The sequence below is a fragment of the Neofelis nebulosa genome, chromosome 5 (genome assembly GCF_028018385.1).
Source record: "Neofelis nebulosa isolate mNeoNeb1 chromosome 5, mNeoNeb1.pri, whole genome shotgun sequence".
NCBI lineage: Eukaryota > Metazoa > Chordata > Mammalia > Carnivora > Felidae > Neofelis > Neofelis nebulosa.
The window spans coordinates 61,417,648-61,444,375 of record NC_080786.1 but is presented as its reverse complement, the minus strand read 5'-3'; the positions used below and the strand labels follow the sequence as shown (position 1 = coordinate 61,444,375).

The 26,728-nt window shown below is 37.9% G+C and overlaps 1 pseudogene; it reads left to right on the top strand.

Annotated features, from left to right (window-relative positions):
• The window catches only part of LOC131513127 (large ribosomal subunit protein eL20-like), a 37,338-nt pseudogene extending 23,262 nt beyond the window's left edge, over nucleotides 1-14,076 (top strand).
• Nucleotides 14,077-26,728: the final 12,652 nt, after the last annotated feature.

The window sequence follows — 26,728 nt, the reverse complement described above, 5'->3', positions numbered from 1 at the left end:
TTATGGAAAATAATGAAGCTGAGAAAGAGGAAAAGAAAGGTATTGGATCATCAATGTAGACTTATGGAACTCAGTGACTCCTTAAAACATAGTAACATTCATGTCATAAGAGTCCTGGAAGAAGAAGAGAAAGAAAAAGAAGCAGAAGGTTTATTTGAGCAAATTATAGCTGAAAATTTCCCCAATCTGGGGAAGGAACCAGACGCTGAAATCCAAGAAGCAAAGAGAACTCTCATTAAATTAAACAAAAGGAGGCCATCACCAAAACATATCATAGTCAAATTCACAAAGTACACAGACACAGAGAGAATCCTGGGAGCAGCAAAGGATAAAAAAAAAAAGTCCTTAAGCTACAAAGGAAGACAGATCAGGTTCACAGCAGATCTGTCCACAGAAACTGGGCAGGCCAGAGGAGTGGTGAGATATACGCAACATGCTGAATGAGAAAAATATGCACTCAAGAATAATCTATCCAGCCAGGTTGTTATTCAAAATAGAAGGGAAAGTGTTAGCCTCACATTTTGGTAAAAAAACTAAAGTTTATTAAAGTGATTGATAGCTGTCAGAGAAAGATAAATACCACATGATTTCATTCATATATGGAATTTAGGAAACAGAATGTATGAACATATGGGAAGGGGGAAAAAAAGAGAGAGGGAAGCAAGCCATAAGAAACATTTAATGATAGAGAACAAACTGAGGGCTGCTGGAGGGGCAGGGGAATGGGCTAAACGGGTGATGACATTAAGGAGGGCACTTGTTATGATGAGCACTGGGTGTTATATGTAAGTGATGAATCACTAAATTCTACTCCTGAAACCAACATTATGCTATATGTTAACTAACGAGAATTTAAATAAAAATTTGGAAGAAAAACTTAGAGTCTGGTAATGGTGGTCCTTAAAACATAGTTTCCTGTCTAATGGAGTAATGTCCACTAAGTTCTAGATGGTGTTTACATGGTGAGAATAAGAGAAAAGTTTCCTAAGAAAGGCATAAAACTTGACATCACTCCACTCATTCATTCATTCATTTATGTGAAAGTAACATAGCATAAAATTAACCATTTTAAGGTAAAAAACTTCAGTAGCATTTAGTACATTCATAATATTGTGCAATCACCACGTCTATCTAGTTCCAAAACATTTATATCATTCCAAAATAAAACCTTGTACCCATATGCAGCTCTCTCCAATCCCCCTTTCTTCCAGCAACTGGAAATGACCAATCTGCTTTCTATTTCTATGGATTTACCTATTCTGGGTAGTTCATATAAATGGAATTATATAATATGTTCTCTTTTGGTTCAAATTTCTGAAATAAATCCATTTTAAATATGGCCACAATGCTGAAAAGAAAAAAAAAACCAATGAACAATAAACAACATTATGGGGTTAGATAAACATGTTAGGGTAGGTATGGCCCAGCAGCCACTAGCTAACAGCATCTGTTCTGATGTGAAAAGAGACAGAAGAGGCCATAGATAGAAGGGGCCTGGCAAGATGTTTTCCAGGAAGGGAGGGATTGAGCTGGGTCACCACATTTATAAATCCAGTCAAAGACACAGAATTTTATTTTATTTTTTTATTTTTTAAAACTTTATTCATTTTTATTTTTTTTATTTATTTTTATTTATTTTTATTTATTTTTATTTTTATTTTTTTATTTTTTAATATATGAAATTTACTGTCAAGTTGGTTTCCATACAACACCCAGTGCTCATCCCAAAAGGTGCCCTCCTCAACACCCATCACCCACCCCATCACCCACCCTGCCCTCCCTCCCACCCCCCATCAACCCTCAGTTTGTTCTCAGTTTTTAACAGTCTCTTATGCTTTGGCTCTCTCCCACTCTAACCTCTTTTCTTTTTTTTTTTTTTCCTTCCCCTCCCCCATGGGTTTCTGTTACGTTTCTCAGGATCCACATAAGAGTGAAACCATATGGTATCTGTCTTTCTCTGTATGGCTTATTTCACTTAGCATCACACTCTCCAGTTCCATCCACGTTGCTACAAAAGGCCATATTTCAAAACTTTATTCATTTTTAAAGAGAGAGAGTGTGAGCAGGGGAGAAGCAGAGACAGAGGGAGACACAGAATCCAAAGCAGGCTCCAGGCCCTGAGCTATCAGCACAGAGCCCGACTCGGGGCTCGAACTCATGAACTGTGAGATCATGACCTGAGGTGAAGTGAGATGCTCAACTGACTGAACCACCCAGGTGCCCCAAGACACAGAATTTTATAAAAAGAGTCTAATAGAATCATGGTTTAGATACGAAAGCCAAGCCCAATATTCCAAAAAGTCCTAGAAAGTAGAGAATACAGAAAAGTATTCCAAAAGTGGCAATCAAGTAGACTGCAGACTTACAAAGCATGGAGGATTAAAAAAGAAGAAGAAAAAAGTTACTGGGTAATGGTGTGCCTCGGTGGCTCAGCCATTAAGCATCCGTTAAGCATTCGGCTCAGGTCATGATCTCACAGTTGGTGGTTTGAGTCCCACATTGACTGAGTTTGAGCCTCGCTTTGGGCGAGCTCATGCCCTGCTTCAGATGAACTCGAGCCCTGCATCAGATAAACTTGAGCCCTGCATCGGGTGAGCAGAAGCCCCACTTATCTCTCTCTCCCTCTCACTCTATCTCTCTGCCCCTCGCTCACTTGTGCCCTCTCTGTTTCTCTCAAAAGAAAGAGAGAGGAAGAAAGAAAGAAAGAAAGAAAGAAAGAAAGAAAGAAAGAAAGAAAGTTTGTTGGTTATTGAGTAAAATAGAAATGTGAGGGATTATGCCAATTGGAACTCAGCTTGAAGTATAGCTTTGCTTTGATACTTAACATTTTAGTCTCAGACTCTCCATCAGGAAAAAAAAAAACACATTGCGCTGAATTGCTGTTAACTTATAGATATTATTTATATAGTACCTGGCACAAAAAATTATTAAGTGTGAATTATAATAATAACATTGGTATTGACGGAGTTATTTTTTTTATTTTCTTTCAACAGAGTTTAAACCAATACTCTTAGAATAGACATTTTTGCTCTCTGGACTGCCTTGCTATTCCCGTTGTGTGTAGGTGGGACATTATAGGCAGATATGGCATATCCTCAAAGTGTTTAAGTAGATCCCAAATAGAATGTAGAGGTGTGTTTTACAAAAGTATATGAAACAGCCTTACCAGTGGTTAAGGGGAATAGTCATGGGCTTTTAAATTAAATATAAAATATTTTTACTCATCGGAAAGGATGACAGATGGACAGTGTGACCCCCTGTAATCCTTTTTAGTTGTGGAAATGACAGTCAGTGAGGGATTAAGCCTGTCAGTGTCACACTGCCAGCTGGACAGATCTCAAATTTAGAAGGACAACTTCTGTGTCAGACTAAGTAGGTCAAATTTTTGTGCCTTTTCCATAAAGTCCACTGCCAAGCAAAGGGTGAAATCCAGGGCACTTGTTGATTTGACAAGACTTAGATTTAACTTTTTCAAATGTTTTTAGTAATTATCTCGGAATTTAACAACAGTAGAGAATTATGTCAACACCTTTATAATACAAATAGTATTTTGGTCTATTTACAACTAGTTTTGTGGGGCGCCTGGGTGGCTCAGTCAGTTAACCGTCTGACTTCAGCTCAGGTCATGATCTCACGGTTCATGGGTTCAAGCTCCTCATTGGGCTCTGTGCTGAGAGCTGACAGCTTGGAGCCTGGAGCCTGCTTCGGAATCTGTGTCTCCCTCTGTCTCTCTGCCCTCCCCTGCTCACCTCTCTCTCTCTTCCTCTCTCTCAAAAATAATAAACATAAGAAAAATGTAAGGGGAGGGGCCAAGATGGTGGAGCAGCATGGAAGTTCTCTGCTTTTCTTTTCCCCGAAATGCAGCTAGATCAGCACCAAACCATTTTGCACACCTAGAAAAGCGATCTGAGGATTAACACAACTACCTGCATAACTTGAGCCACAGAATTCAGCAAGTTGATTGAAGTTAATTTTCTTAGTGGAGATGAATGCAATCTTACCATGACAAATTTCCCAAATAACAGTGTAAGTTTTAAAAAACAAAATGCTTCATGAAAAATGGGCGTGTCCATGTGACGCGTACATAGATAAGAACAAGAGCAGGAAGGAAGGTCATCACCAAAAGGATGAGACGCCAAAAGAACAATCCATTAGAGGAATAATTGAGCTGGAATTCATTAAAATTTAAAACTCCTGCTCTGTGCAAGACACTGTCAAGAGAATGAGAAGGCAAGCCACACACTGGGAGAAAATATTTACAAAAGACACATATGATAAAGGACTTTTGTCTAAAATATACAAAGAACTCCTAAAATTCAACAATAAAAAAACAAACCACCTGGTTTAAAAAATGAGCCAAAGACCATAACAGACACCTCACAAAAGATACACACATGGCAAATCGGCATGTGGAAAAACTATTGACATGATGTGTCATCGGGGAAATGCAAATTAAAATACCAGTGAGGTACCACTACATGCCTATTAGATGGGCCAAAATTTGGAACACAGACAACAGCAAATGCTGGTGAGGATGTAGAGAAACAGGAACTAACATTCGCCACTGGTAACAATGCAAAATGGTATAGACACTTTGGAAAACAGTGTGGCAGTTTCTTGCAAAACTAAACATACTCTTACCATACAATCCAGCAGTTGTGCTCTTTGGTATTTATCCAAAGGAGTTGAACATTTAGAATCCACACAAAAACCTGCACATGGATGTCGCTAGCAGCTTTATTTATAATTGTCAAAATATAGAAGCGAGCAAAATGTTCTTCAGCAGGTGAATGGATAAATGGTAGTATATCCAGACAATGGAAAATAATGTAGCACTAAAAAAAAAAAAAGAGCTATCAAGCCATGAAAAGACATGAAAGAAATGTAAATGCGTATTATTAAGTGAAAGAAGCCAATCTGAGAAGATTACACGCTGTATGATTTCAAATATATGATACTCCGGAAAAGGCAAAATTATGGAGACAGTAAAAAGATTGCCAGGGGTGAGGGTTGGAGGAAGGGATGAATAGAGGACTTTTAGGGCAGTGAAAATACTCTGTATGACATTATAATGATGAATACACATCATTACACATTTGTCCAACACCACAGAATGTACCACAATGCCAAGGGTGAACACCGATGTAAACTGTGGAGTTTGGTTGATAATGATGTATCAGTGTAGGTTCATCAGTCATAACAAATGTACCACTCTGGTGGGGGGGGCTGGTGATGATAATGGGGGAGGCAGTGCATGTGTGGGGACAAGGGCTATATGGGAAATCTGCACCTTCTCAGTTTTGTTGTGACTCCAAGACTGCTCCAAAAAATAAAGTCCTTTTAATTAAAAAAAAAAAAAAAAAAGAAGAAGAAAAGAAAAAGAAAAAAAAAGTACAATGAGTTTGAGAGAGGTTAGGTAACTTGACAAAAGTTATAGAGTGAGCAGGTGGTAAAGCTAATCTTTAAAACCCTATTTGAGGGCGCTTGAGTGGCTCAGTCAATTAAGTGTCCAACTTCAGCTCAGCTCAGGTCATGATCTCACAGTTCAAAGTTCGAGCCCTGCATCGGGCTCTGTGCTGACAGCTCAGTGCCTGGAGCCTGCTTTGGATTCTGTGTCTCCCTCTCTCTGCCAGTCTCCCCCTCATGCTCTTTCTCTCTCTCTCTCTCAAAAATAAAATAAACATTAAAAAACTTAAAAAATACCTCTTTAAAAAATAAAATAAATTAATTAAAAATAAAATAAAATAAAACCCAATCTGACTCCAATCTCTTGCTTTTAACTACAGCGCTCTGGTGCCTCCAAAGTATAATAAAGCAACTGCTTCCCAAATGTTGATTTTCTTGATCACCAAGTTTTCTAAGCAGACTTTCTATATTTTCATTTATATCATTGATTTTAAAAGAAGAGACCCCAGTGGCAAGCTTTGAGAAGCCCTTTTAAAGGCTGAGGTCTTATAAGAAGTTGATGCATCTGATGTCAAAGAGGTTACTGCCTGTGTTCTCCTCTAGGATTTTGATGGTTTCCTATCTCACATTTAGGCCTTTAATCCATTTTTGAATTTATTTTTGTCTACGGTGTAAGGAAATCGTCCAGTTATATTGTTCTGCATGTTGCTGCCCAGTTTTCCCAACACCATTTGTTGAAGTGGTGTTCTTTTTTCTGTTGGATATTCTTTCCTGCTTTGTCAAAGATTAATTGCCCATATAGATATGGACTTATTTCTGGGTTTTCTATTCTGTTCATTGATCTATGTGTTCATTTTTGTGCCAGTATCACACTGTCTGGAAAACAGTATGGATGTTCTTCAAAATTTAAAAATAGAACTACCTTACTGTCCAGCATTTGCACTAATAGGTATTTAAATACCCAAAGGATACAAAAATATTGATTCAAATATTGAATCAAATTTAAACATTACAACCTGATGTTTAAAGCAGCATTATGAACAATAGCCATATATTGGAAAGAGCCCAAATATGTCCATCAACTAATGAATGCACACACACGCACACACACACACACACACACACACACACACACACCCCATGGAATATTACTCAGCCATAAAAAAGAATAAAATCATGCCATTTGCAATGACATGGATGGAGCCAGAATGTATTATGCTAAACAAAATAAGTCAGTCAGAGAAAGGCATACCATATGACTTCACTCATATGTGGAATTAAAAAAACAAATGAATATAGAAGAGAAAAAAAAGAGAGGCAAACCAAGAAATAGACTCTTAACTATAGAGAACAAACTGATGGTTACCAGAGGGAAGATGGGTGGGAGGATGGGTTAAATAAATGATGGGCATTAAGGAGGGCATTTATTGTGATGAGCACTGGGTTTTTTATGTGGGTGATGAATAACTAAATTCTATACCTGAAACCAATGTTGCATTGTAAATTAACTAACTAGAATTTAAATAAAACTTGAAAAAATATAAAGGCTAATGTCCTTATTTTAATCAGCACCCACGGGTACATTAAATCCATTTTATTGAAATATTATCTACTCCGTATTTCTCAAACTTTCCATAAGAACGAAATAAGTCTTTTCCAAATCCTTAAGTCCGCTTGCATTGTGCCTACAATTTTCCCCTGATAGAGCAGTCAAATTACTTTGTCAAAAAACTTGTATAACCTTTCCAGAAAACAATTCAGAAGTACATACCAAGGCTCACAAAAATGCTCTTATTCAATCATCTCATAAAATTGCCCTTCAGGAATACATGCCAAGGAAATAACTCAGCTTTTTGTACATAAATCTTTTTCTGGGTTTTAGATTCTCTTATAATTTTTCTATTTTAATGTTATGCACTACTTAGAAAGATAAAAACACAAGAACAGTAAAAATAAAATTACAAGTCATGTTACAGTTCACACTTAACTGCTACACAGACTTTTAAATACTGATTTTGAAAAATACGTATTAACGTGGGCAAAATGCTTATGATAAGACATGTGAAAAATAAAGATGTAGATGCATAAAGTATGATCTAATTTCTAAAGTATATTTACATGTATAAATGGTGTTTATTATATACCTATACTAAATAACTAGACTTTCCTATGCTTCGTTAGTCTATAGATGTAATGAATATATATATATTCATTATTCATATATATATTTTTCACTGGGTTATCCAGTCTCCTGCAAAGCTGTCCCCAAGTATTTCTGAAATACTAAAAGTATTTTCAAAACATATGTCTATGTATTTCTAAATTCAAGTAATTTAAGTATATTTCTGAAATATACATACCATTGACCATTGAATAACACAGGCTGGAGCTGCTCAGATCCATTTAACATGTGGATAAACACTGCACAGTACTGTAAATACATTTTCTCTTCCTTATGGTTTTCTTAATAACATTTTCTTTTCTCTAGCTTACTTTGTTATGAAAATACAGTTTATAATACATATAACATACAAAATATGCATCAATTGACTGTTCATGTTATCAGTAAGGCTTCTGGTTAACAGTTGGCTACTAGTAGTTAAGTTTTAGGGGGAGTCAAAAGTTTTACATGGATTTTCAACTATGCAGAGAGTCGGTCCCTCTAATCCTTGCATTGTTCAAGGATCATCTGTATATTCAAGTACTTAGCTATATTCAGGAAATTCAAGTATTTCTGAAATATATGTACTGTGTATTATCTAGCCTCCTGCAAAATTTTCCACCAGTATTTCTGAAAGTCTTATGGAAGTACACATGGATATGTTACTTAACCACCACTCTCCACTCAGAATGTTTTCTCTGGGGCTGCCCTACTAAGCATAGCTGTCTTCTGCCAGAAAGTCTCACCATTACCTTTCATCAAACACTATTCTCAAGTGACTACATAATCCCTCCCTCCCCCAAGAAAAAGAAAAAGAAAGCTTACAAGCTTCCAACAGCCCCAATGGATAATAACTTCTGCCTTCCCTAAAATATTCTAGATGCTTGTTTTCATGTATTATTTTCATAATGGTTTGCTGATTGTCTGGAACCTGCAGTTCAAGCTATTGAAAGCCCTAGCAAATCACTAAATCTCAAAAATGTTTTAAACTCTCCCATATTTGCTATAGGGCATACCAGCAAGATTATTACCTATATTTTCTTAGGATTTGTGCTTACCACCTATTTGGAAACTGAATATCTTACATATTTTATGGCATCATTCAAGGAGCAATGCTGAGGTTATATCACCAAGACATTTATTCACATGTCTGCGAGATATTGCTAGTGTAATTATTTCCTGTACTTAAACTTATTCTTGCCATGAATTCACAACACTAATCATTTCTCCATGATCCACTCGAAGGTAGTAAGTATCATTAAGATTCCTTAGGGGATATTTTAAATTTTGGTAGAGTCCCCTAGAAATGATGGAGACTATCTTGACCATTTCTGTCTTAGCCATAGGGATATAAAATATTATTATTTTGTGTACAGTTCTATACATTGTATACTGCTTGATGATAGGGAGTACAATATCTAAGGGAGTGCCATTTACATCCTAGTCACCACAGATTCATATAAAATGTTTTATTATAAATAATTGCATAGTTGAAATTATTGTATGTTGTTTTAAGAAGCATTATATCTCCTGTAAGGGATTGACTTTGTCTAGTTTGCAAAAAGCCATCATGCAAACTTCCAGAAGAGCTAGGACTGATCATGGTCACTTACAAATTAAACTTTGAATGGCCCCAGGTAATACTCAGGTAACTAAGAGGGGCTGGGTTGATAGAATGATGACACTAAGAGAGAGAGGGGAAGGAAGGAAAGATAAATTATACTCAAGAATTGGAACTGTGAAACAGAACTCAGAAAAGAATTAGGGTTGAAAATCTAGAGTTGAATTCATGAGCATATATGAGACCAACCAAACAGATGGTGTACATGTGACACAAGAATATACTCAGGGATGGGGCACCAGGGTGGCTCAGGCAGTTAAGCATCTGACTTCAGCTCAGGTCATGATCTCACAGTTGGTGAGTTCCAGCTCCCCATTGGGCTCTGTGCTGCCAGTGCACAGAGCCTGTTTTGGATCCTCTATCTCCCTCTCTCTTTGCCCCTCTCATGCACGCATACATTCTCTTTCTCCCTCCCGCCCCCCCCTTTGAAATAAATAAACATTAAAAAGAAGAATATACTCAGGGATAAGAAAATCAATAATTGAGCCCTGAAGGCAGAAAGGGGAAAAGGGTAGTCAGAAACCCAAATAGAAAATGGTCAGAGTATTAAGAGGATAGATGAAATAATATCATGGAAACAAAAAGAAACTCTTAAGAGGAATAGACAATCCATACTGTCAAGAGTAAAGACAGGTCGAAGAGAATGAGAATTGAAAAGAGTAGATTCTATGTAAAGATTGGTGTGGGAATTAAACGACAATGAGTTGCGAGAGACCGGAAAGTGAATAGCTAATAGTAATAAATAGAGACTGGATTCTCACGAAATCTGGTTTTGAATCAAGAGAGATTATCATTCCAAATGTAATTTTTCATAGAACAAAAATGTTACATTAGAGATCAGTCTTTAGTACTGACTTAGTTCATAATGAAAGAACAGTACTTCTTTAGTTCATAATGAAAGGCCAAAACTGCAGATTTAGGATTAATGCTGCAGGAGATAGATGCTGTCGCAACTCTTGTAATAAAAACACAACTAAATAAAACAATATATGTTAATAATAAATTGCTTTTTGGGGTGCCTGGGTGGCTGAGTCAGTTAAGCGTCCAACTTCAGCTCAGATCACGATCTCACAATTTGTGAGTTCGAGCCCCACATCAGGCATGCTGCTGTCAGCGCAGAGCCTGCTTCAGATACTCTCTCCTTCTCTCTCTGCCTGTCTCTGTGCTCTCTCAAAGATTAATAAACATAACTTAAAGATAAAATAAAATATTAAAAAGTAATAATAACAAATTTCTTTTTATGTATCTTGAATGTGGGTGGCTGGGGAATATAGGTTTTATTTAAGGATTTTGAGTTGGTAGATAGGTTTTATAGAAGGACTCTGATGTGAACTTCCAGAAATTCATTGTGTTTAATTTCACTTCTTAACAAACGATTGGGCTTTACCTCTATTTATCTCTGTCACTGTCATTAGTCACATAGTTTCTGGCTTTTATTTGGAGTTGTTTAGGTGTTTATGAGTATGAAAGGGGGGGAGGGAAAAGATACGGTAGTGAAAACATGTATAAAGAAACCAGCTCAAGTCTAGTGTGGAGAAAAGGATCTTCTGCGATTCAAAGGCATTTTTTTAAGTACTTTTATATCCAAGGTGATCAAATCTTGAAACAGTCTATATTCTAATTTTTACTTAAAAGGAAAAGGGCAAGAAAAGCAAAATGGTGAAAGAGAAAGTTGCAAGGGGTCAACAATGAAGGAAGAGTGAGAAGAAAAAGGTCAGCATTCAACTGACCAAGAAATTAAATTAATTTTCCAGAATAGATGAGTCTCATAAACTCTCACCATGCTGCTGCAATAAAATACTTCGGCTGCCCATAGGATAAAACGAAAGGATGAAATTTAGTTACCTACACTGTCATGGAGAGAAAAGTCAACTGTCAAGGGGAACTTCTTGGATCTTAATGGTTTCTCAGCCACAGGAAAACCAGACTCATTTAAAGACAAAATTGAATGTGTTAGTATTTGGAAGACTATAAATATGAGGCCTTACAAAGAAAAGGGGGAAAAAAGCTGACCAAAGCATTGTTTCATGTCTGCAAATACTGTACTGCTGGGGCGTCCTAAAAGCATTAAATGGGCTTCAAAATGTTAATATCAACAGTTGCTACAAAGTATGTAATAGGAAATATTAAGGTAACAATTAAAAAGAGTCTTCCTTACTTCCCCTACCTTTCTCCCCCTACCATCTCCCCTGAACCGCTCCAGGCTCAGATTCCTTCACAGATGAATTCTACCTAATACTTAAGGAATACGTAATACTAGTTGTACACAAACCCTCAGAATACAAAACGGGAGGACATCTTTCTCGACTCCTTTTATAAGGCCAGAATTATTCTAATCTTAAAACCAAACCAACACACGATAAGAAAATTACACACCAATATCCTTCATGAAAATAGATGTAGAAATATTTAACAAAATATCAGCAAATAAAATTCAGCAATATATAACAAGATAATATGGCTTGACAACTGGCATCTATCATAGGAATGTATAATGTTAACAAACTTTAAAAAATCATATCACCATCTTAATAGATACAGAAAAGGCATTTTATAAAATGTAAACCTATTTCTGATTTCGAATTCTCACCAAAGTAAGAATCAAAGGCAAATTTCTCAATCTGACTTAATACTCAAGGTGAAAAATAGAATATTTCCCCCCAAGATTGCAATATTTACTTTCACTGTTATATTCAACACTACTCAAAATCCTAAACAGTGCAAAAGGCAAGAAAAAGAACTAAATGGCCTAGAAACTGGAAAGAAAGAAAGAAAGAAAGAAAGAAAGAAAGAAAGAAAGAAAGAAAGAAAGAAAGAAAGAAAAGAAAGAGGCACTATGTCTAAAAAACCTTAAGTCGGGGCGCCTGGGTGGCTCAGTCGGTTGAGTGGCCGACTTCGGCTCAGGTCACGATCTCGCAGTCCGTGAGTTCGAGCCCCGCGGCAGCCTCTGTGCTGACAGCTCGGAGCCTGGAGCCTGTTTCGGATTCTATGTCTCCCTCTCTTTGACCCTCCCCTGTTCATGCTCTGTCTCTCTCTGTCTCAAAAAAATAAACAAGCATTAAAAAAAAATTTTTTTTAAATAAATAAAAAAATAAATAAAAAACCTTAAGTCATCTGCAAAAGAGGTGTCAGAGATAATAAATGAATTTAGCAAGATTGCAGGACACGAAGTCAATAAAGAAATCAGTTATCTACATACCAGCAAAGAACAATTGGAAATCTTGAAATTGAATTTTACTAACATATGCAATAGCTTCAAAAACCATGAAATAGGGGTAAATTTAATAATAATGTGCAAAACATGTCACACTGAAAATTATAAACCATTGCTAATAGAAATAAAAGAGTCCCCAAGTAAATGGGGAGATACACTATATTCATGGATCAGAAAATACAATTTCATTAAGGGGTCAATTCTCCCTAAATTGCTTTGTAGATTTAATTTCAAAATCCTAGCAGTCTTTTTGTTGTTGAGATTGACAAGCTGATTTTATAATTAATATGGAAATGTAATGAAGAATAAATTCGAAGGGCTTTTGCAAAAGTAAAAATATAGATCAATAGAACAGAGTCCATAAATGGGCTCACATATATATGAACAATTGATTTTTAACAAATATTTAGAAGCAACTCAATAGATAAGTATAACATTTCAACAAATGGTTCTGAAACAACTGGATAGCCATATGCCAAAAAATGAACCTTGATTGCTACTTCACAGCACGTACAAAAATTATTGTAAAATGTATCATGAACTAAAACATAAGAGCTAGAGGAGACTGGGTGGCTCAGTCGGTTAAGCGTCTGACTCTTGACTTCAGCTCATGTCATGATCTCAGAGTTTGTGAGTTCAAGCCCTACCCTGGGCTCTGCACTGCCGGTGCAGAGCCTGCTTGGGATTCTCTCTCTCTTTCTCTCTCTGCCCTTCCTGCTCACTCTCTTTGTCAAAATAAATAAATAAACTTTAAAAAATTTTTTAAAATAAAACATGAAAGCTAAAACTATCAAACTTCTAAAGGAACACATAAGAGAAAATCTTTGTAGCATTAGTTTAGGCAAAGATTTCCTATTTAAGATTAGAAAAGCACAAACCATAAAAGATGAAAAAAAAATCAATAATTTGAACTTCATCAACATTTTAAAACTTACTTATTAAAAGACAATGTAAGCTTCTTGTCCAGACGAGATGGCATAGACTCATTTCTCACTGCCCCTCAACTATATACATTACAACTATAAACATTAAAATAACGTATGAGGCAACCAAGGGAGAAACCTGGAAGCTACTAAGAGAAACAATAGTTTGGGATAGCAGGACTAGAGAAATGACACAGAGAAAGGGCATCTTACCTCTCTCCCTACCCAACAGAAGAAGGAGATCAAGATCTGGTGTTTCTCTATTCCCAACCTAGAGATAAAAGGCAGCCCAGGCAAGCCCATTCCAAACCTAGGTTGAAATGAAGCATAGATGAGCCTGGCACCACTGGTGAGGAGGAAATATCTCAGAGCCCTGTTGAAATAATTGGCCAAGGAAGTGCTCTTCTTCCCCTCCAAGCCCGAGACTTCCCTCCTATAACTAAGAAATTTAGTTTTACTCTGACTCCTATAAGTCAGAGTATCTGGGAGCCCCAGCCACAACAAATTGTCCAGGCCTAGAAACCTCTTTGTCTTGCAGACCTGAGATGCTCTTTTCCCACCAGGATACAGCAGACTGCCCATCCTGGGGATACCCTTCTACCCCCTCAGCACTAGCAGAGACCAGTGGGAGCCCCAGATAAAGCAGAAAGAACAAAATAACACCACAGAGTGCCTGAAAATTGAACTGTCAGAGGAACCACAGCCCACAAAAGAAGCCTATGACCTGTATTCTAAACCTGAAGCCTGCTGAAGGAAAAATGTCAAAGGAATTTAAAAAATACAGACAACTGAATGAAAATACTATATCAAAGTATGCGGAATGCAACTAAAGCAGTGCCAAGAGGGAAATTTATTCCACTAAATGTCTTCATTGGAAATAAGAAAAGACCTCAAATTAACCATCAAAGTTCCTGCCTACACAAACTAGAAAAATGAAAGAAAAATAAACCCAAAGCCAAAAGAATGAGAATATTAAAGCGTGACTAGAAATCAATGGAACTGATAACAGGAAATGGGTAGAGAAATCAATGAAACAAAACTGGGATCTTTTTTAAAAATTCAATAAAATTGATAAACTTCTAGCAAGATTGACGAAAATCAAAAAAGAAAACACTCAAGAAAACACTCAATACTTCAAGCGGTATTACAAACCTGTACTCATCAAGACAGTATGGTACTGGCACAAAACCACTCAGATCAATGGAACAGAATAGAGAACCCAGAAATGAAATGTACCCACAAATGTACGGCCAACTAATCTTTGACAAAGCAGGAAAGAATATTCAATGGAATAAAGACAGTCTCTTCAGCAAGTGGTGCTGGGAAAACTGGACAGCAACATGCAGAAGAATGAACCTGGACCACTTTCTTACACCATACACAAAAATAAACTCAAAATGGATGAAAGACCTAAATGTAAGACAGGAAGCCATCAAAATCCTCGAGGAAAAAGCAGGAAAAAACCTTTGACCTTGGCTGCAGCAACTTCTTACTCAACATGTCTCCGGAGGCAAAGGAAACAAAAGCAAAAATGAACTATTGGTACCTCATCAAAATAAAAAGCTTCGGCACAGCAAAGGAAACAATCACAAAACTAAAAGGAAACCAACGGAATTGGAGAAGATATTTGCAAACGACATATCAGATAAAGGATTAGTATCCAAAATCTATAAAGAACTTACCCAACTCAACACTCAAAAAACAAATAATCCAGTGAAGAAATGGGCAAAAGACATGAATAGACACTTCTCCAAAGAAGACATCCAGATGGCCAACTGACACATGAAAAATTGCTCATCATCATCATCATCACCACAAGGAGATACCACCTCACGTCTGTCAGAATGGCTAACATTAACAACTCCGGCAACAACAGATGTCAGTGAGGATGTGGAGAAAGAGGATCTCTTTTGCACTGCTGTTGGGAATGCAAGCTGGTGCAGCCACTCTGGAAAACAGTATGGAAGTTCCTCAAAAAATTAAAAATAGATCTACCCTATGACCCAGCAATAGTACTGCTAGGAATTTACCCAAGGGATACAGGAGTGTTGATGCATAGGGGCACTTGTACCCCAATGTTTATAGCAGTGCTTTCAACAATCGCCAAATTTTGGAAAGAGCCTAAATGTCCATTAACTGATGAATGGATAAAGAAGTTGTGATTTATATATAAAATGGAATACTACTTGGCAATGAGAAAGAATGAAATATGGCCTTTTGTAGCAATGTGGATGGAACTGGAGAGTGTTATGCTAAGTGAAATAAGTCATAACAGAGAAAGACAGATACCATATGTTTTCACTCTTATGTGGATCCTGAGGAACTTAACAGAAACCATGGAGGAGGGTAAGGGGAAAAAAAAAGTTATAGAGGGAGAGAGGCAAACCATAAGAGACTCTTAAAAACTGAGAATAAACTGAGGGTTGATGGGGGGTGGGAGGGAGGAGAAAGTGGGTGATGGGCATTGAGGAGGGCACATGTTGGGATGAGCACTGGGTGTTGTATGGAAACCAATTTGACAATAAATTTCATATTTAATAATAATAATAATAATAATAATAATAATAATAATATAACTACCCTGTGACCCAGAAATTGCACTACTAGGTATTAATCCAAGGGATACAAGTATGCTGCTTTGAAGGGGCACATGTACCCCCATGTTTATAGCTGCAATATCAACAATAGTCAAAGTATGGAAAGAGCCCAAATGTCCATCGATGGATGAATGGATATATATATATATATATATATATATATATATATATATCCACAATAGAGTATTACTCAGCCATCAAAAAGAATGAAATCTTTCCATTTGCAACTATGTGGATGGAACTAAAGGGTATTATGCTTGGGTGCCTGGGTGGCTCAGTCGGTTAAGCGTCCAACTTCAGCTCAGGTCATGATCTCACAGTGCGTGAGTTCGAACCCCACAGTGGGCTCTGTGCTGACATCTCAGAGCCTGAAGCCTGCTTCAGATTCTGTGTCTCCCTTTCTCTCTTCCCCTTCCCTACTTGTGCTGTCTGTCTGTCTGTCTCTCTCTCAAAAATAAATAAACATTAAAAAACTTCTTTTAAATAAAAAGTAAAGAGTATTATGCTAAACAAAATTAGTCAGGAAAAGACAAATATCATGTGATTTTACTCATATGAGGACTTTAAGAGACAAAACAGATGAACATAAGGGAAGGGAAGCGAAAATAATATAAAAACAGGGAGGGGGGCAAAACATAAGAGACTCTTAAATATGGAGAACACACAGGATTACTGGAGGGGCTGTGGGAGGGGGGATGGGCTAAATGGGTAAGGGACACAAAGGAATCTACTCCTGAAATCATTGTTTCACTATATGCTACTACCTTGGTTGTAAATTAAAAAAATAAATTAAAAGAAATTAAAAAAAATAAATCAAAAGAAAAAAATTCATCTGTCTCAGTCCAGGACCGCAATGAGGCATATCATTATAGGTCCTGAAGTTATTACACAACTTAATAAGGGAATATTACAAGTAATTAATCTATTTAAATATTCATATGCTCAAAAACTTAAATGAAATGGACCAATTCCTCAAAAATCACAAACTACCAAGACTCAACCTAGATGAAATAGATTAATTTACTTTTTAATCATTAAGTTAATGTATTAGTAATTAAAAGACTCTCAAGAAAGAAGACTCAGATGGTTTCACAAGAAAATTCTACCAAACATTTAAAGAATTAACCCTAATTTTACACAATTTCTTCCAAGAAAGAGAAGAACAGAAAACACTTCCCAGCCTATTTTATGGGGTCAATATTACCCTGATACCAAAACCAGACTAAGAGAATATAAAAAAAAGAAAACTACTGTGAAAAAAATGAAAAAAACTCACCCAAAACTTAGCAAACCAAATACAACAATGTATAAAAAATATACATCATGACTAAATGAAATTTATTTCAGGTATTCAAGCCTGGTTCACTATTCAAAATTAATTGATGTAATTCGTCATGTCGAAAATGAAACATAGGTATATGTTTATAACATATACAGCATATTTTTGCTGAAAATTACAAAATGCTGATAAAAGAAATCAAAGACCTATGGGCACCTGGGCAGCTCAGTCAGTTAAGCGTCCAACTTCAGCTCAGGTCATGATCTCACAGTTCATGGGTTTGAGCTCTGCATCGGGCTCTGTGCTGACAGCTCAGGGCCTGAAGCCTACCTCAGATTCTGTGTGTCCCTCTCTCTCTGCCCCTCCCCTGCTTGTGCTCCGTCTCTCTCTCAAAAATTATAAACATTAAAAAAAAAGAAATCAAAGATCTAAATAAACAATATACTATGTTCATGAATTGGAAGTCTCAGTATAGTATAGTTTCAATTCTCAAATTGATCTATACATTTGATGCAATTCCTATTAAGACAGCAGCACATTTTTCTGTAGAAATAGACAAGTTTATTCTTAAAGTTATACGGATGGGTGCCTGGGTGGCTCAGTTGGTTAAGCTTCTGACTTCAGCTCAGGTTATGATCTCATGGTTCGGTTCATGAGTTTGAGCCCACATGGGGCTTGCTGTCAGCATTGAGCCCTCTTCATATCCTCTGTCCCCCTCTCTCTCTGCCCCTCCCCTGCTCACACAAGTGCTCTGTCTCTCTCAAAAATAGATAAAGATATTCTTAAAAAGTTTTATGGAAAGGCACAGGCCCTAGAATTGCTAAATCAATCTTTACAAAGGAGGATAAGGTGATAGGAATCACTCTATTTAATATTAAGGTTTATCATACAGCTACAATAATGAAGACAATGTGGTATTGGTGGAGAGATAGTGTCATAGATCAATGGAACACAATAGAGAACCCAGAAATAGAGCCGCTCAAATATACTTAACTGACTTTTGGCAAAGATACAAAAGCAATTAAACAGAGGAAGGATAACCTTTTCAATAATTGGGCATCCACAGGCAAAAAAAAATCATCAGAATAAGCCACACAGTTTATACAAAAATTAACTCAAAAGGGATCATTGACTTAAATGTAAAGCACAAAACTATAAAATTTTTAGAAAATAAAGAGAAAATCTTTGCGGTCTTGCACAAGGCAAAGTGTTCTTAGACTTGACACTAAAATCGTCATCCATAAAAGGAAAAATCCATGAATTAAACCTCAACAAAATTAAAAAGTTTTGCTTTCAGAAAGACAACGTGAAGAGAAAGAAGAGACAAGCTACACAACAGGAAAAAATATTTGCCAATCACATATCCAACAATGACTAGTATCTAGAATACATGGAAGACTATAAAACTTAACAGTAAATCAATAACCCAATTAGAAAATGAACAGACATTTCAATGAAGAGAACAGATGACAACACATGAAAAGATGTTCAACATCATTAGCCCCCAAGGAAGTGCAAGTTAAAACTATGATGAGATATCACTACACATCTATCAGGATGACTAAAATTAAAAAACAGTGATAAAACCCCATGCTGGTGAGAATGTAGAGAAACCAGATCATCGATGCATTCCTGGCAAATATGTAAAGCAGTACAACCTTTCTGGAAAGTAGCTTGACAGTTTCTTAAAAGACTAAACATGCAGTTACCGTATGACCCAGCAGTTGCACTTTTGGGGTTTATCCTAGAGAAATGAAAAGTACATTCAGATAAACATCTGCACATGAATGTTCATATAAGCTCTGTTACTAATAACCCAAAACTGGAAATAACTCAGCTGTCCTTCAGTGGGTGAATGGTTAAAACACCTGTGATATGAGCATATTATGGGAAAAAACTGAGCTTTAAAAGGAATAAACTATGGGTATATAACAATCTTTAGAGAATTTTGCTGAGTGAAAAAAATCAATTTCAAAATGTAACATATTGTCTGAATCCATTTATATAACATTTTGAAATGACAAACTTCAGTTGTAAGTGAAGGTAAGAACAGGGGAATCAATGGATGTGGTTATAAAAGAGCAATACCAGGAATCTTTGTGGTAATGGAAGTGCCTTGATCTTGACTGTGGTGGTGGATATACAAACACAGACGCCTATAGAGCTAAATATTATAGAGCTAAATCATACACATGCACACACTCACAAATATGTACAACAAAAAAAAAGAAAGGAGAAATTATAACTGTAACTTCAAGTTATAGTTTGATTTAAAGTTTGGAATAGAGCCATCTCTTTGCAGGTTAAGAGAGAGAGTTGGGGGGGGGAGACAGAGAAAGGATGCTGGGAAAAAAAATGGAAAAGCAAGTCACGGTGAGTGAGCAAACATATGCAAACACATACAAATCTGATAAGAGAATTGTATCTAAAATATATTTCAGGGGTGCCTGGGTGGCTCAGTCAGTTAAGTGTCCGACTTTGGCTCAGGTCATGATCTCACAGTTTGTGGGTTCAAGCCCCACATCGGGCTTTACACTGACAGTGCAGATCCTGCTTGGGATTCTCTCTCCCTTTCTCTCTGTTCCCCCCTCCACTGCTCTCTCTCTCTCTCTCCTCAAAGTGAATAAACTTAAAAAAATTTAAAAAAATTAAAATAAAAAAATAAAATACATTTCAAAATTATTATTTAATAATGGAAAACAACAAACCCCATTTAAAAATGGACAAAGAGGATGAACAGACACTTAACTGAAGAAGATAACGTATTGTCAGTAAGCACATGAAGCAATGTTTGACATCATTATTCATCATGGAGGTGTAAAATAAAACCACAACGAGGGACCATTACACACACAAAGGAATGACTAAATTAAAAATAGTTTACAGAGCTTCCAGGTTGGTGAGCACGTGGAGATTGGGGGAGACAGGTCCCCTGAAAAGGATGTGAGTTTCATGTGCTCTGGCCATACCTCATCCCATGCATTTCTTCCATCTGGCCTGTTCCCAAGCTGTATCCTTCCAGGATAAGCCAGTGATCTGTGCTGGAGGTCAAGGGCAAAGCCTTATTCATCGCGGATCAGCAACACCTCTATTGGAACAAGTTCTGGGAACAATAGAACACGTTATTTAATTAAGTATTAGAGGAAGATGGCAGCGTAGGAGGACGCTGAGCTCACCGCATCCTGCGGATCACTTAGATTCCACCCACACCTGCCTAAGTAACCCAGAAAATCGCCAGAAGACTAGCAGAACGGATTCTCCGGAGCCAAGCAGAGACGAGAGGTCCACGGAAGAGGGTAGGAAGGTCAGAGAGGCGGTGTGCGCTACACGGACTGGCGGGAGGGAGCCGGGGCAGAGGGGCGACCCACCGGCCAAGCAGAGACCCTGAGTCTGGCTGGCAAAAGCGGAGGGGCCGGAAGAAGTGTGTTCAGACAGCAAACGGGACTTAACATCTGGAAGGTTATAAGCTAACAGCTTTGCTCAGAGGACGGGAGGGCTGGAGGGCAACGGGGGGGGGGGGGGTGGGGAGGTGGGGGGGGAAGATTTGTTGAGCCGTGGATGACACAGCGCAGCTTGGCGGGGAACAAAGGCACTTGCCAGCACCATCTCTCTCGCCCATCCCCCAGCCAAATCCCTAAGGGAACCAGTTCCTGCCAGGGAACTTGCTTGCACCGCACAAACACCCAACGCTGTGCTTCTGCGGATCCGTCCCTCTGGCGGGTCTGACTCCCTCCTGGCGCTGCAGGGCCCCTCCAGAAGCGGATCTCCGAGGGAAAAGTGAGCTGAGCCTGCCACTCCTGCCCCTGTGCACCTTGCCAATCCACCCCAGCTAATACGCCAGATCCCCAGCACCACAAGCCTGGCAGTGTGCAAGTAGCCCAGACAGGCCACGCCACCCCACAGTGAATCCCGCCCCTAGGAGAGGGGAAGAGAAGGCACACACCAGTCTGACTGTGGCCCCAGCGGTGGGCTGGGGGTAGACATCGGGTCTGACTGAGGCCCCGCCCACCAAAGCAAGTTATTCAAGACGGCACAGGGGAAGTGCCCTGCAGGTCCTCACCACTCCAGGGACTATCCAAAATGACGAAACGGAAGAATTCCCCTCAGAAAAATGTCCAGGAAATAACAACAGCTAACGAACTGATCAAAAAGGATTTAAACAATATAACAGAAAGTGAATTTAGAATACTAGTCATAAAATTAATCGCTGGGCTTGAAAACAGTATAGAGGACAGCAGAGAATCTATTGCTACAGAGACCAAGGGACTAAGGAACAGTCAGGAGGAGCTAAAAAATGCTATAAATGAGCTGCAAAATAAAATGGAAATGACCACGGCTCAGATTGAAGAGATAGAGGAGAGAATAGGTGAACTAGAAGATAAAATTATGGAAAAAGAGGAAGCTGAGAAAAAGAGAGATAAAAAAAATCCAGGAGTATGAGGAGAAAATTAGAGAACTAAGTGATGCACTAAAGAGAAATAATCTACACATAATTGGTATTCCAGAGGAAGAAGAGAGAGGTAAAGGTGCTGAAGGTGTACTTGAAGAAATCATAGCTGAGAACTTCCCTGATCTGGGGAAGGAAAAAGGCATTGAAATCCAAGAGGCACAGAGAACTCCCTTCAGATGTAACTTGAATCGATCTTCTGCACGACATATCATAGTGAAACTGGCAAACTACAAGGATAAAGAGAAAATTCTGAAAGCAGCTAGGGATAAACACACTCTAACATATAAAGGGAGACCTATAAGACTCGTGACTGATCTCTCTACTGAAACTTGGCAGGCCAGAAAGGAATGGCAGGAGACCTTCAATGTGATGAACAGAATAAATATGCAACCGAGAATCCTTTATCCAGCAAGTCTGCCATTTAGAATAGAAGGAGAGATAAAGGTCTTCCCAAACAAACAAAAACTGAAGGAATTCATCACCACTAAACCAGCCCTACAAGAGATCCTAAGGGGGATCCTGTGAGACAAAGTACCAGAGACATCACTACAAGCATGAAACATACAGACATCACAATGACTCTAAACCTGTATCTTTCTATAATAACACTGAATGTAAATGGATTAAATGCGCCAACCAAAAGACATAGGCTATCAGAATGGATAAAAAAACAAGACCCATCTATTTGCTGTCTACAAGAGACTCATTTTAGATCTGAGGACACCTTTAGATTGAGAGTGAGGGGATGGAGAACTATTTATCATGCTACTGGAAGCCAAAAGAAAGCTGGAGTAGCCATACTTATATCAGACAAACTAGACTTTAAATTAAAGGCTGTAACGAGAGATGATGAAGGGCATTATATAATAATTACAGGGTCTATCCATCAGGAAGAGCTAACAATTATAAATGTCTAAGCGCCGAATACAGGAGCCCCCAGATATATAAAACAATTATCATAAACATAAGCAACTTTATTGATAAGAATGTGGTCATTGCAGGGGACTTTAACACCCCACTTACAGAAATGGATAGATCATCTAGACACACAGTCAATAAAGAAACAAGGGCCCTGAATGATACACTGGATCAGATGGACTTGACAGATATATTTAGAACTCTGCATCCCAAAGCAACAGAATATACTTTCTTCTCGAGTGCACATGGAACATTCTCCAAGATAGATCATATACTGGGTCACAAAACAGCCCTTCATAAGTTTACAAGAATTAAAATTATACCATGCATACTTTCAGACCACAGTGCTATGAAGCTTGAAATCAACCACAGGAAAAAGTCTGGAAAACCTCCAAAAGCATGGAGGTTAAAGAATACCCTACTAACGAAAGAGTGGGTCAACCAGGCAATTAGAGAAGAAATTAAAAAATATATGGAAACAAACGAAAATGAAAATACAACAATCCAAACGCTTTGGGACGCAGCGAAGGCAGTCCTGAGAGGAAAATACATTGCAATCCAGGCCTATCTCAAGAAACAAGAAAAATCCCAACTACAAAATCTAACAGCACACCTAAAGGAAATAGAAGCAGAACAGCAAAGGCAGCCTAAACCCAGCAGAAGAAGAGAAATAATAAAGATCAGAGCAGAAATAAACAATATAGAATCTAAAAAAACTGTAGAGCAGATCAACAAACCAAGAGTTGGTTTTTTGAAAAAATAAACAAAATTGACAAACCTCTAGCCAGGCTTCTCAAAAAGAAAAGGGAGATGACCCAAATAGATAAAATCATGAATGAAAATGGAATTATTACAACCAATCCCTCAGAGATACAAGCAATTATCAGGGAATACTATGAAAAATTATATGCCAACAAACTGGACAACCTGGAAGAAATGAACAAATTCCTAAACACCCACACACTTCCAAAACTCAACCAGGAGGAAATAGAAAGCTTGAACAGACCCATAACTAGTGAAGAAATTGAATCAGTCATCAAAAATCTCCCAACAAATAAGACTCCAGGACCACATGGCTTCCCAGGGGAGTTCTACCAGACGTTTAAAGCAGAGATAATACCTATCCTTCTCAAGCTATTCCAAAAAATAGAAAGGGAAGGAAAACTTCCAGACTCATTCTATGAAGCCAGTATTACTTTGATTCCTAAACCAGACAGGGACCCAGTAAAAAAAAAGAGAACTACAGGCCAATATCCCTGATGAATATGGATGCAAAAATTCTCAATAAGATACTAGCAAGTCGAATTCAACAGCATATAAAAAGAATTATTCACCATGATCAAGTGGGATTCATTCCTGGGATGCAGGGCTGGTTCAACATTCACAAATCAATCAACGTGATACATCACATTAATAACAGAAAAGATAAGAACCATATGATCCTGTCAATCGATGCAGAAAAGGCATTTGACAAAATTCAGCAAACTTTCTTAATAAAAACCCTTGAGAAAGTCGGGATAGAAGGAACATACTTAAAGATCATAAAAGCCATTTAAGAAAAGCCCACAGCTAACATCATCCTCAATGGAGAAAAACTGAGAGATTTTTCTCTGAGATCAGGAACACGACATGGATGTCCACTCTCACCGCTATTGTTTAACATAGTGTTGGAAGTTCTAGCATCAGCAATCAGACAACAAAAGGAAATCAAAGGCATCAAAATTGGCAAGGATGAAGTCAAGCTTTCACTTTTTGCAGATGACATAATATTATACATGGAAAATCTGACAGACTCCACCAAAAGTCTGCTAGAACTGATACATGAATTTAGCAAAGTTGCAGGATACAAAATGAATTTACAGAAATCAGTTGCATTCTTATACACTAATAATGAAGCAACAGAAAGACAAATAAAGAAACTGATCCCATTCACAATTGCACCAAGAAGCATAAAATACCTAGGGATAAATCTAACCAAAGATGTAAAAGATCTGTATGCTGAAAACTATAGAAAGCTTATGAAGGAAATTGAAGAAGATATAAAGAAATGGAAAAACAGTCCATGCTCATGGATTGGAAGAATAAATATTGTCAAAATGTCAATACTACCCAAAGCTATCTACACATTCAATGCAATCCCAATCAAAACTGCACCAGCATTCTCGAAGCTAGAACAAGCAATCCTAAAATTCGTATGGAACCACAAAAGGCCCCGAATAGCCAAAGTAATTTTGAAGAAGAAGACCAAAGCAGGAGGCATCACAATCCCAGACTTTAGCCTCTACTACAAAGCTGTCATCATCAAGACAGCATGGTATTGGCACAAAAACAGACACATAGACCAATGGAATAGAATAGAAACCCCAGAACTAGATCCACAAACGTATGGCCAACTCATCTTTGACAAAGCAGGAAAGAACATCCAATGGAAAAAAGACAGTCTCTTTAACAAATGGTGCTGGGAGAACTGGACGGCAACATGCAGAAGATTGAAACTAGACCACTTTCTCACACCATTCACAAAAATAAACTCAAAATGGATAAAGGACCTGAATGTGAGACAGGAAACCATCAAAACCCTAGAGGAGAAAGCAGGAAAAGACCTCTCTGACCTCAGTTGTAGCAATTTCTTACTTGACACATCCCCAAAGGCAAGGGAATTGAAAGCAGAAATGAACTACTGGGACCTTATGAAGATAAAAAGCCTCTGCACAGCAAAGGAAACAACCAACAAAACTAAAAGGCAACCAACGGAATGGGAAAAGATATTTGCAAATGACATATCGGACAAAGGGCTAGTATCCAAAATCTATAAAGAGCTCACCAAACTCCACACCCGAAAAACAAATAACCCAGTGAAGAAATGGGCAGAAAACATGAATAGACACGTCTCTGAAGAAGACATCCGGATGGCCAACAGGCACATGAAAAGATGTTCAACGTCGCTCCTTATCAGGGAAATACAAATCAAAACCACACTCAGATATCACCTCACGCCAGTCAGAGTGGCCAAAATGAACAAATCAGGAGACTATAGATGCTGGAGAGGATGTGGAGAAACAGGAACCCTCTTGCACTGTTGGTGGGAATGCAAATTGGTGCAGCCGCTCTGGAAAGCAGTGTGGAGGTTCCTCAGAAAATTAAAAATAGACCTACCCTATGACCCAGCAATAGCACTGCTAGGAATTTACCCAAGGAATATGGTAGTACTGATGCATAGGGGCACTTGTACCCCAATGTTTATAGCAGCACTCTCAACAATAGCCAAATTATGGAAAGAGCCTAAATGTTCATCAATTGACGAATGGATAAAGAAATTGTGGTTTATATACACAATGGAATACTACGTGGCAATGAGAAAGAATGAAATATGGCCTTTTGTATCAATGTGGATGGAACTGGAGAGTGTGATGCTAAGTGAAATAAGCCATACAGAGAAAGACAGATACCATATGTTTTCACTCTTATGTGGATTCTGAGAAACTTAACAGAAACCCATGGGGGAGGGGAAGGGAAAAAAAAAAAGAGGTTAGAGTGGGAGAGAGCCAAAGCATAAGAGACTCTTAAAAACTGAGAACAAACTAAGGGTAGATGGGGGGTCGGAGGGAGGGGAGGGTGGGTGATGGGTATTGAGGAGGGCACCTTTTGGGATGAGCACTAGGTGTTGTATGGAAACCAACTTGACAATAAATTTCATATATTGAGAAAAAAAAGAAAAAAAATAGTTTACATTACGAAGTGCTGACAAAGATATAGAGCAACTGAAATTCACATTCATTTATGATGAGCGTGCAAAATTGTGCACAACTTTTGATAATGGTTTGACAATTTCTTATGAAATTAAACACACACCACATGATCCAGAAATCTTACTTCCAGGTGGGATTTCCTTTCAGTACCCAGTGATTTTTCTCTTGCGATGAAAACTATGTTCCAACAATCTGAATAAGGTACTCAGAGAAAGTAACATTTTCTATTGCATACAATGCCAGCAATTGCAGTCTTTCCATTGAAGGAAGCTGTTGAATAGCGAACTGGACCTCATCTTCAGGAAAAATATGTATCAGTAAGGAGGAGAGATTAAGTAGAAACACCAGATTGAACAAGATATCAGAGCGATCCTTGAATTGGGCTTCTTTGAATTCACATGTCTTCTTAT